The sequence below is a fragment of the Rhinopithecus bieti genome, unplaced genomic scaffold (assembly GCF_001698545.2).
Source record: "Rhinopithecus bieti isolate Rb0 unplaced genomic scaffold, ASM169854v2 scaffold_53725, whole genome shotgun sequence".
NCBI classification, from domain to species: Eukaryota; Metazoa; Chordata; class Mammalia; order Primates; family Cercopithecidae; genus Rhinopithecus; species Rhinopithecus bieti.
The window spans coordinates 178,759-196,610 of NW_016821451.1; the positions used below are offsets into that span (position 1 = coordinate 178,759).

At 37.8% G+C, this 17,852-nt stretch overlaps 1 protein-coding gene across 1 annotated transcript in view; it reads right to left on the reverse strand.

The window, feature by feature from the left end:
* LOC108520834 (activating signal cointegrator 1 complex subunit 3-like) overlaps nt 1-15,926 on the reverse strand; it is a 182,135-nt gene extending 166,209 nt beyond the window's left edge. Inside the window, exons 1-2 of the mRNA XM_017860374.1 lie at nt 15,625-15,926; nt 2,583-2,713 (exon numbers count right to left, since the gene is read on the reverse strand). The gene's annotated coding sequence lies outside the window, so the exon portion shown is untranslated. The remainder of the gene's footprint in view (nt 1-2,582; nt 2,714-15,624) is intronic.
* Between the last annotated feature and the right edge of the window lie 1,926 nt (nt 15,927-17,852).

Sequence of the window (17,852 nt, forward strand, 5' to 3'; positions counted from 1 at the left end):
AAGTTCTTCTCAACTCCAACACTGATTACATATATTTTGCATTACATTATACAACTTGGTACTACCCACAAGAATTCAAAGTTGTATCTATTCACATGCAAACTGACTACTCACAAAACAATTTTCCTTAAATGGGTTTTCATAGATTCTCATTTGTTTAAAATATATGTTTAATAAAAGCTTCTTTTTACAATTTTAATTACACTGCATACTCACAAAATCACTTCATACAACAAAGTAAAAAGTTCAACATCCAGATAATATTATTATTGTTATTGATAACATCACACGTCTTGCCATTTTTCTAATTGCTTGCTTTTAATACAGCTTAGACTATACTGTATATAAATCAGAGCTTTATGTCATGCTTTTTAATGAAACGCATTTATAGAAAATTAGACTCCCATGATAGGGTCAAATATATTCAAGTCAGCATTACTTTCTTAACCATGATCCTAGACCAGGTGAGGCATTTGGAAGATTCTTTTCTATACACACTCTTTTCTATTAGGTGACTTAAACAAGAGAAATTTATTTTCTCACAGTTCTGGAGCTACAAGTTCAAGATCAAGGTGTTGGCAGGTTTGGGTTCTTCTGAGGCTTTTGTATATTTGAGACTACAGATCTTTCCATTCTCAAGAACTGACCACAGAACACAATAAAAATTTTCTTTCAGACCTCTGGCTTTGATCCACAGAGAAAACTCATGAAGCTTTCAAACCAAATGAAAAAGTAGTGGGTCAGGTAGAAAGCAATAATTTTACTACTGGTTAGAATGATGAAAATGCATAATTCACCATTACTTCCCTGCCTCCATTTTTTAATTTCAAATGAGACTAGTCATTCTGAGTTGAGGGAGAGGAGAATGGGCAAAGGTAGAGATGAAATAAGACTGGCCATAAAATGAATTAAGTTGTTACAATGGGATCATAAGCACATTAAGGTTTATCTTATTTGTCTCTTTACTTTTGTATACATTGAACAGCTTCTGACATAAAAAGTTATATTAAAATGAAGTTCATCATTACTGTGTCAAACATATGTCTGTCTTCAGCTTCCTCAAACCTAGCAAGCTAGTACCTGATTTGGGTCTTTGCACATGCTGCTTTCTGTGTTGGGAATACTCTGTTCTAATCTTAATGATGGTAGATCCCTTTTTGTCATTTTAAACTCAGCTAAAACATTACTTCCTTAATGAGGCCTTCATGCCAATAATTTGTTACCCACTCTTTATGTTATAACCATTCATAACATTTTCTCCATAACATGTATCATTATCTGATTAAGTTAAAATAAAGCCATTAGGATGGGACTTAATTATCTGATAGATCTTGTATCTAGCTATGCTTGTGCAGAGGACAAATCATGTGAGGACACAGCAGGAAGGCTGCCTTAACTGCAAGCCACACAGAGAAGCCTCAGAAGAAACCAAGTCTGCCAACACCTTGATCTTGGACTTCTAGCTCCAGAACTATGAGAAAATAAATCTTTGTTGTTTAAGCCACCTAATCTGTTATTCCTAATTTTGTTATCACCTAATTTTGTAACACCTAATTTTGTTATTCTGTGCAAACTAATATACCACATTCAGAGACAGTTCTAAGAATCTTTCCTTTAAGTATCTTAGAAGTACATGTCTAGAATTTTCTGGAAGTCTTGATAACATATACTTTTAATTTTTCCATAATATTAAACTTGTAATTACATATGTAATTTATTTTATACCTTTATAAGACTTATATAAGTTTATCCATCAGAAGAAATTACTTGCTAAACCTCATGCCCTAATTTGCGATTCAGAAAATGTAGTCATTGAACCTATACAGGAAAGAGACTGAAGAAGTTCCTTCGATAAAACAAAAATGATCTTCCAAAGTAATAATTGCCCATTTCTGACCTAGTGAGATCTACCTATATTTGTAGGAAGGGTAACATTAGCATTATTTATTATAAAATTAACTCATATAAGGAAATTTTCCATACCATAATTACTAAAGCAGGGGTCAGTCTTTACTATAAATGTCAAAGCAGTCCATGTACATTTAATTTTTGTTTCTTACTAAAATGTATTTCTGAAGTTTTAGTCATAAAGTAGCTTTTAAATTAACAATGTTTCTTACGTCTTAAATGCCTTTCTTACCAGTTATAATGACAAGTCATTATAATGAGATCAACCTCTGAGTTCAAGAGATTAATATTCATATTCCTCATAAGGTACAGACACTGCTTTTGTTCATTTGATAAGAATTTTACCAGAGACCTAAAAACTTACTCAGATAATCCAGAGGTAAATTACAGGATTAAGTTACAAACATAACTGTAGTAGGGAGCTGAACAAAAGAAAAATTAACAAAGGATTCAATTATCATAGTTCTGATTATTCCCCTTGTCAATATGGTTTTAGGTGCTAAACGTAAGTATTCCCACAGGAAACAGCAGCATACACATTCTCCATCTTTGTCTTACACCAAACAAGATAAAACTTCCATGTTAAACACATAGAATAGAGAAAAAGAATGTCAAATAGTTGTCCATAGTCTATTTATAATAATGTTCAACATTTCTACCTTTAACAAATCTACCTTTAAGTCAGCCACTTCTTCATTATAATTATCCTGCTTGGTGACATTTGAAAAGGAACGCAAGGCTCCTGTGAGACGAGGTAAAGCCATCTATTATTCAATCAGTGATCCATACAAGAAGAAACCTGAAACTGAAATGAAACAAGATGATATTTATCTGTTCAGAAGAGGTGGCAGAGGTAATCAAACTCAACAAATTAGCTTGTACCAGAAAAAAAAAGAAAAAAAAAATAGTTAAAAAGCAATTGTAATCAACGTTGAAAAATTCTCCTGACTATCGTGAAGTTTTTTTGTTTGTTTTTATAAAGCATTAGCTATGGTTGCAGAAAGGAAAAAGAAACAAACATTTCCTCAAAACTGGGTTCTGTAGATTCCTAAGTACAGGCCTCAAATACTATATTACTACTGCCAATAATATTGAAAGAGATGAAACCACTTATTCATCTTTTTCCCTAATTTTGTTTTATACTCACTGATTTCAAATTACACCACTTTCCAGTGGTTTCCTCTGCTTGGAATGGTTTCCCTTGATGTTGCTATAGCTGGCTTCACACTGAACTCTTGGCTTAAAAGATGCCTCCTAAGATGGAGCCTTTCCTGACCACCCCATCTTAAACAGGTGACTCAGTCACTGTCTATCAAAGCCCAAAATTTTAATTCTTTTTATAGCATTAAGTAATATTTGACACTTTGTTTATTTACTAATGCATGTGTTGTTTCACCCCACAAAAAGTAAGCTTCATGACAGAAAGACCTCTTAATTTTACTAATCTCCCCAGCAAACAGAAAACAGAACCAGAATATTTTTGGTACTCAATAATTATCTGTTAATGAATAAATGGAAGACAAATGAAGAAAAGGCAAAAATGGTAATAGACTCAACAACAAGCCAGAAAAGAAAACAGCTGATGAGGGGGAAGAACATACAGGGAAAGAGAGAATTCAGATGGCCTGGTCTAATCTCCTCCTTAACAGGCTGATAACTAAATTTCTAGGCAAAAAGATTAATAATATTTACTATTAGGAGAGTCGTGATCTATGCAAGACTCTTGGAGGACTGTACTAGTTTAAGATTGCTTGTTATAACACAACTACTATCTACAGATTTATAAGGCATGGCTCCCTGAAGAATGTCACATAAGCTATTAAGTCTTTAAAACATCCCAGCTAGGAAAGATTTTGCCCCACATGGGACATCTGGCAATATTTTAGATATTTTGGTTGTCACAACTATCAGGCAGGTGGAAGGGGACTACTGGTTTCTAGTGGATAGAGGCCAATGATGCTACTAGACATACAATACAGAGGACAGTTCCCCAACAACTAAGAATTATCTACGCCAAAATGTCCACTGTGGGAAGGAAAGAACTGGGAAAGGGAAGACAGAATGTCTCAGACTATTCTCTGCTCCTGCTATTCCTCTTGATTACCGTATTCCTGAAGTTATCAAAAAGGGTAATACTTGGAAAAATCTCCGACCTATATATTAGAATAATCAGATACAAAATACTTATCTATAACAACTATAATAGAATTTTTTAAATAATGAATAATAAAATACAAGTAGGATGATTTGAAAATGTAACTTTTAGAAATAAAAATATATACTTGTTAAATTTTAAAACAATCAACAGATGGGTTAAACAATAGCTAAAAATAAAAGTGATAACCTGGAAGAGACTTGAAGCAATAACCCACGCATGCTGTCACAAACAGACTAAGTACAAATAATGCAGGATAAATAAAAACAAATGGAAATATGTCAATAATCATAATAAATACAAATTAAACTTACCTCTCAAAAGACTGACAGGATGAACTGCAAAACAACAAAGAAGTAAAACACTAGAGCTACACCGAAAACATAGGAAAGGAAAGGCTGAAAGTTAAGGGATAGGATAAGATCTTCCTGCAAATAACCAAACGTAGCTGGTGGCTATATCAAAAATATCAGATCAGACAAAATTGGCTTCAAAACAACAGGTGTTCGCGAGGAATTAAAAAAAAAAAAACTACATAATAAGATAAAGCTCACTAAGAAGACTTAAAAGTTCTGAATTTGTATGCACTGCTAGGATAGTCTCAAAATAAAACAAATAGACCTCAAGGAGAAAGTGACAAGTCAAACATCAAAGTAAAAGTTTAAAGACCTCAATTATTGACAAGTCAAGCCAATCTTCCCTCCAAAATAAAAAATCAATAAAGATATAGAGAACCTGAAGAGTACAATTACTAAGTCTGATTTAATGAACAAATACAGAAACCTGAATATGATTTTTTAAAATGCATATTCTTCTGAAGTACACTTGAACAGTTTCAAAAATCGTCTATGTATACTCAGCCATAAAGCAAGTCTCAACAAATTACAAAGAATAAGTGTCATATAAGTCAGAAGTTACTAAACTTTTATGCAAAAAGAGAGTAGTAAAAAATTTAGGTTTAGGCCGGGTGTGGTGTCTCATGCCTAATCCCCCTACTTTAGGACGCCAAGGCAGGCAGATCAGCTGAGGTCAGGAGTTTAAGACTAACCTGGCCAACGTGGCAAAACCCCATCTCTATAAAAATACAAAAATTAGTCAGGTGTGGTGGCAGATGCCTGTAATCCCAGCTACTCAGGAGGCTGACACATGAGAATCACCTGAACCTGGGAGGCAGAGGTAGCAGAGAGCCGAGATGGCGCCAGTGCACTCCAGCCAGGGTGACAGAGTGAGAATACGTCTCAAAAAAACAAACAAAAAAAAATTAGGTTTAGCAAGCCACATGCAGTCTCTGCCATATATTCTTTCCTTTTTTAAAAAATGACACTTTAGAAGTGTAAAACCCATTCTGGGGCTCAGGGTGACCAAATCTGTTTACTGATCCCTGATAAGAGGTCACATTCTTTGAGCAAAATAGTTAAGATTACAAATCAAAAATAAAAAAATGAGGTATTAAAAACAAACATGATTGCACTACAGATCAGTAAAGAACTGGTACGAGGCAGCTGGGGAAAAAACAGTTGGACTCTCTACATCACACTGGAAAATTTTACACAGAGAAGTCAAATGATACAACTTACAAATAAACTTCCAAGTTAGCTGACTTCAGATTTCAACTACCTGCTAGGAGTGAATTCAGGAGAGCATGGAAATAAGATGATTCAGGGAATCACATCTGGATTTTTCTCACACTAGATAACATACTTCCTGGAGCATGTGGAAGAAAAAAATGAAAGCAAGAGTCAGTGGACAGCACAGAGCAGAGATTCTCAAACTTTATTATATAGTGAAACTACCTGGAGGGCTTCTTGAAAAACAAACTCTCTGAGCCCTACCACCTTACTCCCTTCACCCCAATATTCCAATTCAGCAGATCAGATGGCACTGAGATGAGGTTTGAGAATTTACATTTCCAACAAGTTTGTAGATGATGCAGCAGGTCAAGGATCGTAGTTGAGAACCACTGTCTTAGAGATGATGTCTTTTATTCTTTTGCTTTTTCTTTTGAGACGGAGTCTCACTTTGTCGCCAAGGCTGGAGTGAAGTGGCGTGATCTCGGCTTACTGCAACATCCACCTCCCAGATTCAAGCAATTCTCCTGCCTCAGCCTCCCGAGTAGCTGGGATTACAGGCATGCGCTACCACACCGGGCTAATTTTGGTATTTTTAGCAGAGATAGGGCTTCCATGTTGGTCAGGCTGGCTTCAAACTCCTGACCTCGTGATCCACCCGCCTCGACCTCCTAAAGTGCTGGGATTACAGGTGTGAGCCACCGTGCCCAGCCAATGTCTTTTATTCTTAAATCACCATTTAATTTTGTCTCAAGCCAATAATGGCCAAGGAAGAAATTCATCTATTAAGAAATCCAGCCAGGAAATCAAGCCGGCTGGATCGCTTGAGGCCAGGAGTTTGAGACCAGCCTGGTTAACATAGTGAGACCTCCAACTCTACAAAAAAATTTTTAAAAGCCAGGCAAGTGGCATGCGCCTGTAGTCCCAGCTACTCAGGAGGCTGAGGTGGGAGAATTGCTTGAGCCTGGAAGGTCAAGGCTGCCGTGAGCCATGATCGTGCCACCGCACTCAGCCTGGGTGACAGAAATCCATGGCCTGAATTCAGTGCACAGCCTGGTTTCTACCAGCCTTTCTCAACTGGGGTCTGTAAGAGAATACAAGTCTCTTAATGAAAGTGACTTGACTTTTTCTCAGTTCTCCCAAGAATTGTACAGAGTATGTATGTACATTGTACATGTCATCCATAGAGAGGAAGTAAGGTATACAATGGATGCCAAAGCATTGGGGTTTTAATTTTCTACCCACACTGAGACACTGCAAAAATGTATTCAAGATGACTTGTCAAGTCTTTAAAGTCTTTCTTAGTTAAGTCTTTAAAGAAAGGCCCTGATAGTAAACTAAACATACTCTGCCTCAGAACCTACCTTTTACCACACAAGTTAGTGCTTTCAAAATGTAGCATTAAAACAAGAAACATGATGTATTAATACTGTGCCTCAGGCATGGTATTAAAAATTAATGGGGTACTTGGGACCACTACTTTCACCATTTTTATATACATCACAGTAATGTCCTGAATCCTCTGTGCCTTTCTTTTTTAAAAAAAGTAGAAAGCAGGACTTCATTTTTATTCTAACTCACAAACCTAGCAAATACTAACAAGATAATACACTCAACCTCTAAGAAGAGATCTAATATTAGGATTCCGTAATGAGGTCACATTGTTACAAACTACAGTAACTGAAAACTTTAAAGCTCCCTGAGATCTGAGTAGAAAAACAAAGGGGGGATCATGGCAGACAGAAGGCAGGACTAGACTGCAGCTCCCACTCTTGACAGAGCAGTGTGTGGAGTTTTGCATCGTAAACTCTTGCTCCAGAGCGACAGCAGGAATAAATCAGGAAAGCCAAGAGAACCCACAGACCTTCTGAAGGAAGCAAACTGCTCCTGCAGGACCCAGGATACACTCCAAATACTGCGCTAGCATCCATGACTGAGACCCATAGATGGTTTACATCACAGAACTCTGTGCAGACAACCCCCAGTACCAGCCCAAAGCCTGGTAGACCTGCTAAGTGGCTAAATCCAGAAGAGAGATAACAATCATTACAGCTTGGCTCTCAGGAAGCCACATCCCTAGGAAAAGGGGGACAATACTACATCAAGGGAACACCCCGTGGGACAAAATAATCTGAACAACAGCCTTGAGTCCTATACTTTCCCTCTGATAGACCCTACCCAAATGAGAAGAACCAGAAAACTAACACTGGTAATATGACAAAACATGGTTAACAGTCCCTCCAAAAAAATCACACTAGCTCACCAACAATGGATCCAAACCAAGAAGAAATCCCTGATTTACCTGAAAAAGAATTCAGAAGGTGAGTTATTAAGCTAATCAAGGAGGCACCAGAGAAAGGCAAAGCCCAATTTATAGGAAAAAAAAAAAGAAACAAGAAATGAAGGGAGAAATCTTTAGTGACATAGACAGCATAAATAAAAAAACAAAGCTTCAGGAAACAATGAACACATTTATAGAAATGCAAAATGCTCTGGAAAGTCTCAGCAATAGAACTGAACACGCAGATCTTCAGCGCTCAAAGACAAGGTTTTGTAATTAACCCAATACAACAAAGGCAAATTAAAAAAATAAGAAAATATGAACAAAGCCCCCAAAAGGTCTGGGATTACATTAAATTACCAAACCTAAGAATAATTAGTGTTTCTGAGGAAGAAGAAAAATCTAAAAGTTTGGAAAACATATTTGGGGGAATAATCGAAGAAAATTTCCCCAGCCTTGCTAGAGACCTAGACATCCAAATACAAGAAGCTCAAAGAACACCTGGGAAATTCATCACAAAAAGATCATCACCTAGGCACACTGTCATCAGGTTATCTAAAGTTAAGATGAAGGAAAGAATCTTATGAGCTGTGAGGCAAAAGCACCAGGTAACCTATAAAGGAAAACCTATCACGTTAACGGCAGATTTCTCGGCAGAAACCCTACAAGCTAGAAGGGACTGGAGCCCTATCTTCAGCCTCCTTAAACAAAACAATTATCAGCCAAGAATTTTGTATCCAGCAAAACTAAGCTTCATAAACGAAGGGAAGGTACAGTCTTTTTCAAGCAAACAAATGCTGAGAACTTGCCACTACCAAGCCAGCACTACAAAAACTGCTAAAAGAGCTCTAAATCTTGACACAAATCCTGGAAACACATCAAATAACGCTCCCTGAGATCTTATCAAAATAATCAGCATGAATTATGCTTGTCAAGGGAATGAAGCAAAGCACACTACCAGATTTGCTATTTTTATTTGATGTGTTTTCTTCCCGAGGTTGAATGACCAACACTAAAAATGTAACAGTTCATTAGCTGATTGTTACCTATAAATCATTCATACACAAATATTTGAGTTTCTCCTATGTACTAGGATCTGGGATAGGCACTGGATGTTAATAAAGTTTACAGTTCCTCAAAACACATTGTATTTTGTACCAGGAAAAAGATTCCCTTTAAGTTGTGTTTGAAATGTATAAAGGTCAAATTCAGAAAACAAATTTTAAATCTTATGTTATTCATTTACTCAGCAAATATGTATAGATCACCCACCATATATTAGATATTTTATGAGGCTCTAGAGATTAAAAAAAGAAAAACATTTTGATATGATTGCACTTGCCCTCAATGATGAGTTTACAGTATGGTTGGGAAGAAAGAAAAATAGTTGCAATAATTATGCAGCTATAACTGTAGGAAGACAGGGAAGGAGCATCTAAAGGAGTAGGAGAGCACTAGATATAAAGGAAGGAAGCTGAGCTTGAGCTGAGACTTAAAGGACCTAGACAAGGTTATTACAAGGGGTAAACTATGAGGGGGAAAGCCAAAATAACAGACTCAATTACTTTTAAAACCCCTACAGAATGTGCATTTGGAAACTGATGAAATAAGACCTAAAGATGTAAGCAGAGACTAAACAACATGTCTCAAATTAAGCACTTTTCATTCTGATAATCAGAATCACTGAAAAAAAATTAACATGTTATAGAAAAATTACTCAGATTTGCATGTGGTGAACTGTCAAGGTGGGGTCAAACAGGACACAGACAAACCAGTTGGAAAGTTTTTCAATAAACCAAGTGAAAGATAAAGAGGACAGAATTAAGCCAGGGAAACGCATAGAAGGATGGATTTAGGAGATCAGTATACTTGAAAGACAGAATCAATGTGGAATAGGATTTAAAGAAGGAGAACACAGCAGGACACTCAAATTTCTGGCTTAGGAAATGTTGAAGAGTGGAGGACTCTATATGTATAGAGGGCATCAGGAAGAGGAATGATAATTCTGTTTTGGAAAACTTTAATTATGGGCTATCAAGTGGGATATATGGTTTTGGATTTCCTATCAGAAGTCTGGGCTGGAAATATAGAATTTCATGTTATCACTTCATCACAGTTAAAACCATGGATGAACATAATATTCGTTTAAGTCAAATATACATAAGCCCATGGACCCTCTTCCTAAGAAAACAGACATACATACATATAAACAACATTTTGTACTCCATTTCAAAAGCTGCATGAATGCCCATTAATGCACTCTACTCCTAAAGGCCTCTTGGAAGTAGACAGTAGAGAATTAAGAAGAGTTCTAAGAAAGTGATCCACAAATTGGTTGTTATATGGAAAGAGTGATATGACAAGAGAAAAGAAAGTTTCAAATGACATGATACAGTCCACTGTACTCAGCAACTCTGAGGTCCCAGATGACCAGCACACCTAGTTTCCAAAAATGGTAGAAGGTAAATCTCAGTGAATTAAAGGATAAATGCAAAGGGAATGCAAAAGGGAGAAAAATAGGGCGGGGGAAACCTACAAATGGGTACATGCTATTCTTTCAAGAAACTAAGAAAGAAAAGGAAAAAAAGCAGGAAATACTGAAATAATGTGGTTTAAGAGTTTCTGAAAATACAGAATAGAGTTGATCATGATTCTATCATAATCAGGGGAGAACAAAGACAGAAGGAAAAGTTGAGCAATCAGGAGAAAGACTATGACTGATGGAGTAGAGTCTCTGAGAATGCAGGCGAGAATGACAACAAAAGCACAGGTCTAGAGAGACTTGGATAGATGAAGGAGTATGGAAGGAAGGATGAGTGGAAGTGAATATAGCTATAACATGGTTAAGCAGAGGGTGAATGAGGACAGAAAAACATGGTAAAAGGGAGTTCTACCAAAATGACTCCTATTTTATTTGAGATATGCTGAGACTGTTCAAACAGGTGATGAGATGGGATTTTTTCTATTACAGAGGCAAAAGTCTGAACTTACCACCCACAATAACAGAAGAAATATTTTTCAGGTAGCAATGAATGCTCAGCTCATACTGCAAACAATTTAAGGTGGCAATAATCTGGCATAGGAGCAAAGGTTGGTGTGAACCAGGGTTAAGGTTTTGTAACACAGGGGTTGTGGGACAATGAAGCCTAAATGATGAGGGTTGTTAAGTGCTTAACTTTAGGCCTAGATGAAAGGAAAAAATGTTCAACTAGGAGGTCTTAAAGACAAATCATAACATTCATAGTTAAAATTTCTGGTAAGATCACAGTGAATAAGGATTAAGAAAACTGGCCTACACAGCAATTTTACCTTACTAATTTTACTCCGCATTTAATATGGTCCACTAAATGATAAATACATAAATGAAAAATTCTGTTAATAATAAATATTTAATGCCCCAGAACAAATATAATTTCTAAAGGATTGAAACCCTAAAAGCCTATTTCTGTTAGTCAGAAGTACTGGCTGTGGCTATCTGAACAAATCTTTAAATTGTTAAACGTAAGTACAGATAAAAAGAAAGTCTTGAAAATGTAACTCCCCTTTTTTACATTCCAAATAAGGAGAAAACTAATCTAATGGTAGCATATTTCCTTTTGCGAGATGATATTAACCAATAATTAGTGAGCTAGAATTCCAGTACACACTATTCTGAAGTACTACATATAAAAATTGTAACATTTATTCTTCTTAAACCAAACCTGTGTTTCTAAACTCTAAATGGTCTAACTGCTTGATAGCAACTTCAGGAAAATCTAGTTACTGTATTTTTTCATTATAAACAAATGAGAAAATCTCCAAAACAGTCAAACTATATTTCCTAATAAGTTCAGTCAACAATTAGTTACTGGCAATTATAGATACTAGGGAATTATTAAAGGGGCAAAAATAGTCAAAGTGATACAGTGCAGATTAAGGGATAAAACCACTGACATGAAGGAGCAGGTTGTAAATGGAATAAAATTAGAATTTAAGATTTCAATCAATACTTAAAATACAATCTTGTACCCACAAACCCACACCTTGAAAAAAGAACAGTAAATAAAGATTAAACAGTGAATAAGAATATTTATATTTTATTGTGCCTTTTTAAAAAATTGAGTTGTGATATTAATATTAGCAAGTGAGAACTCAGAAAATAGCCATCATCGACACATATATACAATCCTCCATTATGCCATTTCAAAAGGGGGTGATTTTTCATGGTAAATCCTAAAGATAATTTTAGCCTTTTATCTCTTGCTTGTATTAAACCTTATTACCATCAATTGGTTCATACAGCGGAGTCTAAGCACATTTTACTTTCTTGAATCAACCAAACACTGTAGGCCAAAAAAAGGAAGGTAGAGTCAGACAAAAACAATAATTACTAGAGATTCTGCTTACATTTCAGGTATTGAATACCTGCTCTAGAGTGAATGGGGGATGGGCACAAGAATCTTGCTCTTTTAGTCTGTTTCAATCACCACATGCATCTCAAAATGTGAGCATCTTGCTGCATTGCATGACTCTAGTTTTTAACACTTTTCCTCTTTTTTTAAAAAACATACAAGGTGGTGACCAAACACAGACCAACTTTTTCACTGGGAGTTCATCTAAAGAAACTGTGATACATTCCAAGTCAGGATGAAAAACACGGCTGTGTAGGACGTGCTGAGAGACAGCATGTTATGCCAACCTGATGTCCTCTTAAGGGATTCTCAAAGGTAATCTTAGCTATTCACAGTTTCCACCTAACAAGTTCACTTTAGATGCTAACTCATTCTTAAGAAAGAAGCAATTGCTCTTGAATAGTTCCCAGTCAAGTTAGGAAACATATCTGAAGCATGTAGAATAGAGAAAGCATGATAAAAATAATAAAATACACAAACACTTTTCACACAATACAAAATACATAATGGTTAAAAACAAAATTTAAAACAAAATGGGGCTCTTATTCTCTAACTTATCCTCTAACTAGGTTTCCCACCCAAAGGTGGGGGAAAAAAAATCCTGGACAGGCTCATAACTATAAAGCAGATTAGTCTTTATATTCAGAATACTCCCCCCAAAGTTGTGTTAATTTTACTTTTAGCACAGGATAAGGAAGGCTTTTCCTTTAAATGTCCCTGGGAAAACAAAAAAAATATTTTAGACCAGATAAGGACAAGCATAGTCAAAAATTCCAGAACATCCCACAAAGATGAAACAAGCACACCCATTACTCTCAAGAAAACATGGAACAGACCCAGCACATATTAGGCAGTATATATTACAACTCTTCCCACAAAAGTCCAGTGGAAAAGGGCCTAGCACAGATTATGTCTGAAAGACAAATTCTCATTCCACCCTAATCCATAAGCCTCTGGAAGGTAGACTCAAGGAATTTATGCCTGCCCTCTTGTGAGAGTGGAAAAAACTCGAATTGTTTTTCCTCTGCTCTCACACCACAATTATCAACACAGAAGATGTCTGTGGCAAAATGAGTATGAGTTTCTCCCTACGCATCAAGCAAGCAATCATTTCTGCAGCAGACATCAGATGGGTGTTCTCCAATTCATTTCTGACACTATCTAGAAATACTGTCATATCCCACAGAATGAAGGCCCAGTCCCACAAGACTGCCCACCACTTCTGATGCCAATTACAAGTTCCAGACTTTTTTATCTGTACTTCTGACTGGCCAGCTATAAATTGGGGATTATAAGACCCTCTCCTTGTGTTCGGTTAATTTGCTAGAGTGATTCACAGAACTCAGGGAAACACGTTTACCAATTTATTATAAAGGATATTACAAAGGATACAGATGAAGAGATACATAGGATAGGGTAATTTATAAGGGAAGGGAATTTCCATGCAGAACTTCCAAGTATTTCCTAGGCATACCACCTCAAGGACTCTCCATATGTTCAGCTTTCAGAAGCTCTCTGAACCCTGTCATTTTGAGTTTTTATGGAGGCTTCACTACATAGGCATAATTGATTAAACCCTTTGGCCACTGGTGATCAACTTAATCTTCAGCCCCTCTCTCACCTCCCTAAGCAGTTAGAGGGTAGGGATGAAAGTCCCAACCTTCTAATAATTCCTTGATCTTTCTGGTAACCAGCTCCCATCCTGAAGCTACTAGGGGCAGCCAGCTAGCAAAGACAAAATTCTTAGTCAATTTATTAGCATACAAAAAGGCAAAATGGGGCCTGTAATCCCAGCACTTTGGGAGGGCGACACAGGGAGATTGCTTGAGCCCAGGCGTTCCAGAGATACACAGGAGATCAATCAGATCAATGTGAAGACTGGAAAGCAACTGATTTCTATCTCAAAAGAAAAAGCTTTTTATTTATTTATTTTGAGGTAGAAACTGAGGTAGAACTGTGAACTTTATATTTAAACCAGCTGTGCAAAAGAAAAACTTACTCTTCTGAACTGGCAAACCACTGGTACATATACTATCTTTTTGATCAAAGGCAATATCAAATCATGCTGTTAAAGCAAGACCATCTGCTCCTCTTTCAATGCCAGTTACATATATACATTGACAATAACTTTTTCTTTTAAAAGCTTTGGTTTGGTCAACTACACATTCATGGTATGAGAAAGAACTCTAGTCAAGATTCTCTCTTTAAGGAGGCTGCTGGATTATAGAAAGTTCATGAGCACAGAGATTGTCTCTCTCTTGCTCTCCTAGGTCTGGCCCAGCGTTTGACACATAGGAAGACTTGAATGAATGAATGAATGAATGACAAAAAACTGTTAAGCAGGGATCAAGAAAGCTGAACCATGAAAAATTAATTTACTCATATAAGTAAGATTATTTAGCCTAAGCTTAACAGCATCTTTAAGGATCATTTTTCTCATGCAAAACTATTATAACCATCATTAAACCAAAGAGACGACATAAACTGGAGCACGATCCATGGTAAAACCGAAAGCTGAATTCTCAACTTTTGAGAACTCTGAGAATCAGAAAAAGGATTTCAATCTATGAAACATAAAATCTGGTGAGGAGAAAATGGCTATCAGTCTAACCTAACTTAGGGAAAGAAAGAAAACGTAACTATGAGTTTGAATGCACAAGTGACAACACATCAAACTTTTACCAAACCCTAGAATTATGCTTCTTTTAAACCAAAGAATAGCAAATACCATTAGCACACTGCATTCCACGAATAATTTATGATAAGAAAACTATTTGAAATAACTGCCCATTACTCACAAAACCTCCCTAGCAACCACATACACATTTATTTATTTCAAAATGACATTCTAGGCTCCTTGATTGCGAAATTCACCCACAATCCACCACGGTCAGCTACCTATTTACTTTTCAGTGTGTTGGGGGAAAAATACGAGGAAGATTTCTTTCTCAAAATCTACGTGAAAAAAAAAAAAACTTAGTTACCAAGGCTTTGTAACAGAAAAAAATAAAACAAATTACCCATGCATGGGACAAGAAAAAAACACCTCATCTGGTCACGTTGTGGCTTAACACCTAGACAATACGCGGCTTAGGTTAAGTTTTCTATCCCCCACCCCACCTACAAACTCCAGGAATGGGCGGTATTGTTGCCAGACACCGGACTCGACCTCAAACCACCGAAAAGGATGACAGGTCTGGACTTGCCCCGGAGGCAGGAAGAGAATCTCTCGGCGGGTCGCGTAGCCCGCCCCGCCGTCCCCTCCCGCCAGCTCCACTGGCCGCGGCGACCCTTCTCGTCCTCCCACCTCCACTTCCTCACCTCTCGGCCCTGCTCACGCGTTTCCCATCACTCTGTCAGCTCCTGCCACCGCGCCTCCTTCCCTTTCGGTTTTACTTTAACTTCCCACGCCGGGTGAGGTGCTGAGGGCAGGGCCAAAGATGCGGGCGGGCAGCTGTACCGCCGCGCCCCGTCAGCCCTCCACGCCGCGCTTGCCGGGGTCGCGCCGAGTCACAGGGAACTGCGTGCGAGGACCATCAGCCAGACAGACAGACGCACCGACCAGGCGAGGAAGGACAGAGTGGAGCGGGCGCCGGCCTACACGTCACCGCCCCGCTGCAGCGGCAACGTCGGCACGTCGACTCGTCGACTCCGGGTTCTCAGCCCCGCCCGCGTGCGCGCGCCGCCCCGCCTCCCGCCTCCAGCCTCTAGTCGGCTGGGCTCGGAGGAGCAGATGCGGAAGGTCCCGGCGGCGGCGAGGATGAGTCGCGAGGCCCAGGCTGGAGCGGCCCGGAACGGTCTGCTTTACCCTGGCTGCTCGCGCCGGGCCAGGCCTGCCATCTCGACCTCTCTGTGAGTTTTTCACCTGCATTTACTTCAGGCTGCCGCCCTTCTCCGTAAGGTAAATATGTGAAGGAAATAATTCCTGTTAAAGGTAAAGGAAAGGAGTGCAATTTGAATGAAGAAACAGGTAGTTGCTATCGTCGTCTTCAGCCAAAGCTCCCTGGCTACTGGAAGTATACATGGTTCTCTGGTGCCAAGGCCTGTTTTCCATAAGCTTTCTGGATTCTCAGCTTAGTTCCCTCAAAGTGATCTCTGCAAATAGGTCCTTGGGTCAGAAGACCTCCGCCAAAAACAGAAAGCCCGAAGATTCCCTAACTCGATTGAAAAGATAGGAAGATACGAAGAAAAACTAACCTAAAGAACTATGTGGTTTATCTGCAAAGAGTTCTAGACTAAAAGCCAACAATGCAAAGATAGTATGAGTGAATGTGTTTGTTGTGGCTCTCCTCTGCCATTCCCGCTTCCTCATAAAGTAATGTGCCCCGATGCCTGGTAGAACTGTTTTGTAGAGGCAGCCAATAGTGATCCAGTTATTCTCTTTACTGGTCAGACCACCTCTGAAGTGCTGTGTTCAGCATTTGAAGAAGACCTCAATCAAGTTGACATTCTATCAGGGATGAGCAAAATGATGAAGAGAACTCAAAAACAGGGCAAGTGAAGAAGTATTGATTAAACCTTCCAGGACTCACTTAGAAGAGAGAAAACTACTGGACTCTCTCCAAATATGAAGTGACCTGTCATGTGAAGTTGATTTGTTTCATGTGATGCAAACTTCAGGGAACAGATTTAAGATCCTGAAAAGAAGATGCCCTTGTAGCACGACCCAAAAAGAATTTCCTACCTTAGCATGTGTGAATACTTCAACAACAGAATTTTGCTTCAGGGAGATTCTGAAGATCACTTAATAGGGACTTGGTACAGGGGAGCCACACATCAACAGAAGAATTAGTTGATGGTTTTGTTAAAGGTATTTCCAATCTTGAGATTGCATGTGTCTTTGGTCCTGGACTTCATAGAATTTACAAGTTAGTTCATGAGACAAGACAAATGCATCACAAAAATAAATAATGCAAGGAGGCCACGTGATAATGAGAGGTGCTGATAAGTGCTAGGAATTCACATGGCAGATTAGTCCCATCACAGTTCCAGAGACTTAAGGGAGAAGAGAGGAATCGAAAATATACTACCTAGAACTGCCCTATCCATTAGGGTAGCCACTAGCTAAATATGTCTGTTGACATTTGAAATGTGGCTTGTCCAAACTGAGACATGCAATGAGTTCAAAATGTACACCAGATTTCAAAGACTTAGAAAACAAATGTAAAATATTGTAATTCTTATGTCGATTACATGTTGAAATTATGTATAATGGATCAAATAAAATATGTTAAAATTAATTTCAACTTTATTTTTACTTTTTATGTGACTTATAGAAAATTTTATATGACATAGGTGGGCTTGCATCATATTTCTATTAAATAGTCCTGGCCTGGAAGGAAATTCAGTTAGCCGTCTGTATCCATGACTTCTGTATATGTCTCAACCAACTTTGGAACAAACACAATTGGAAAATAAAAAAGAAGAAGAATGGTTATGTCTGCGCTGAACATGCATAGACTCTTTTTTTTCTTGTCATTATTTCCTAAACAATATGGGTATAACAACTGTTTACATAGCACTTCCCATTGTATTAGGTATTATAAGTA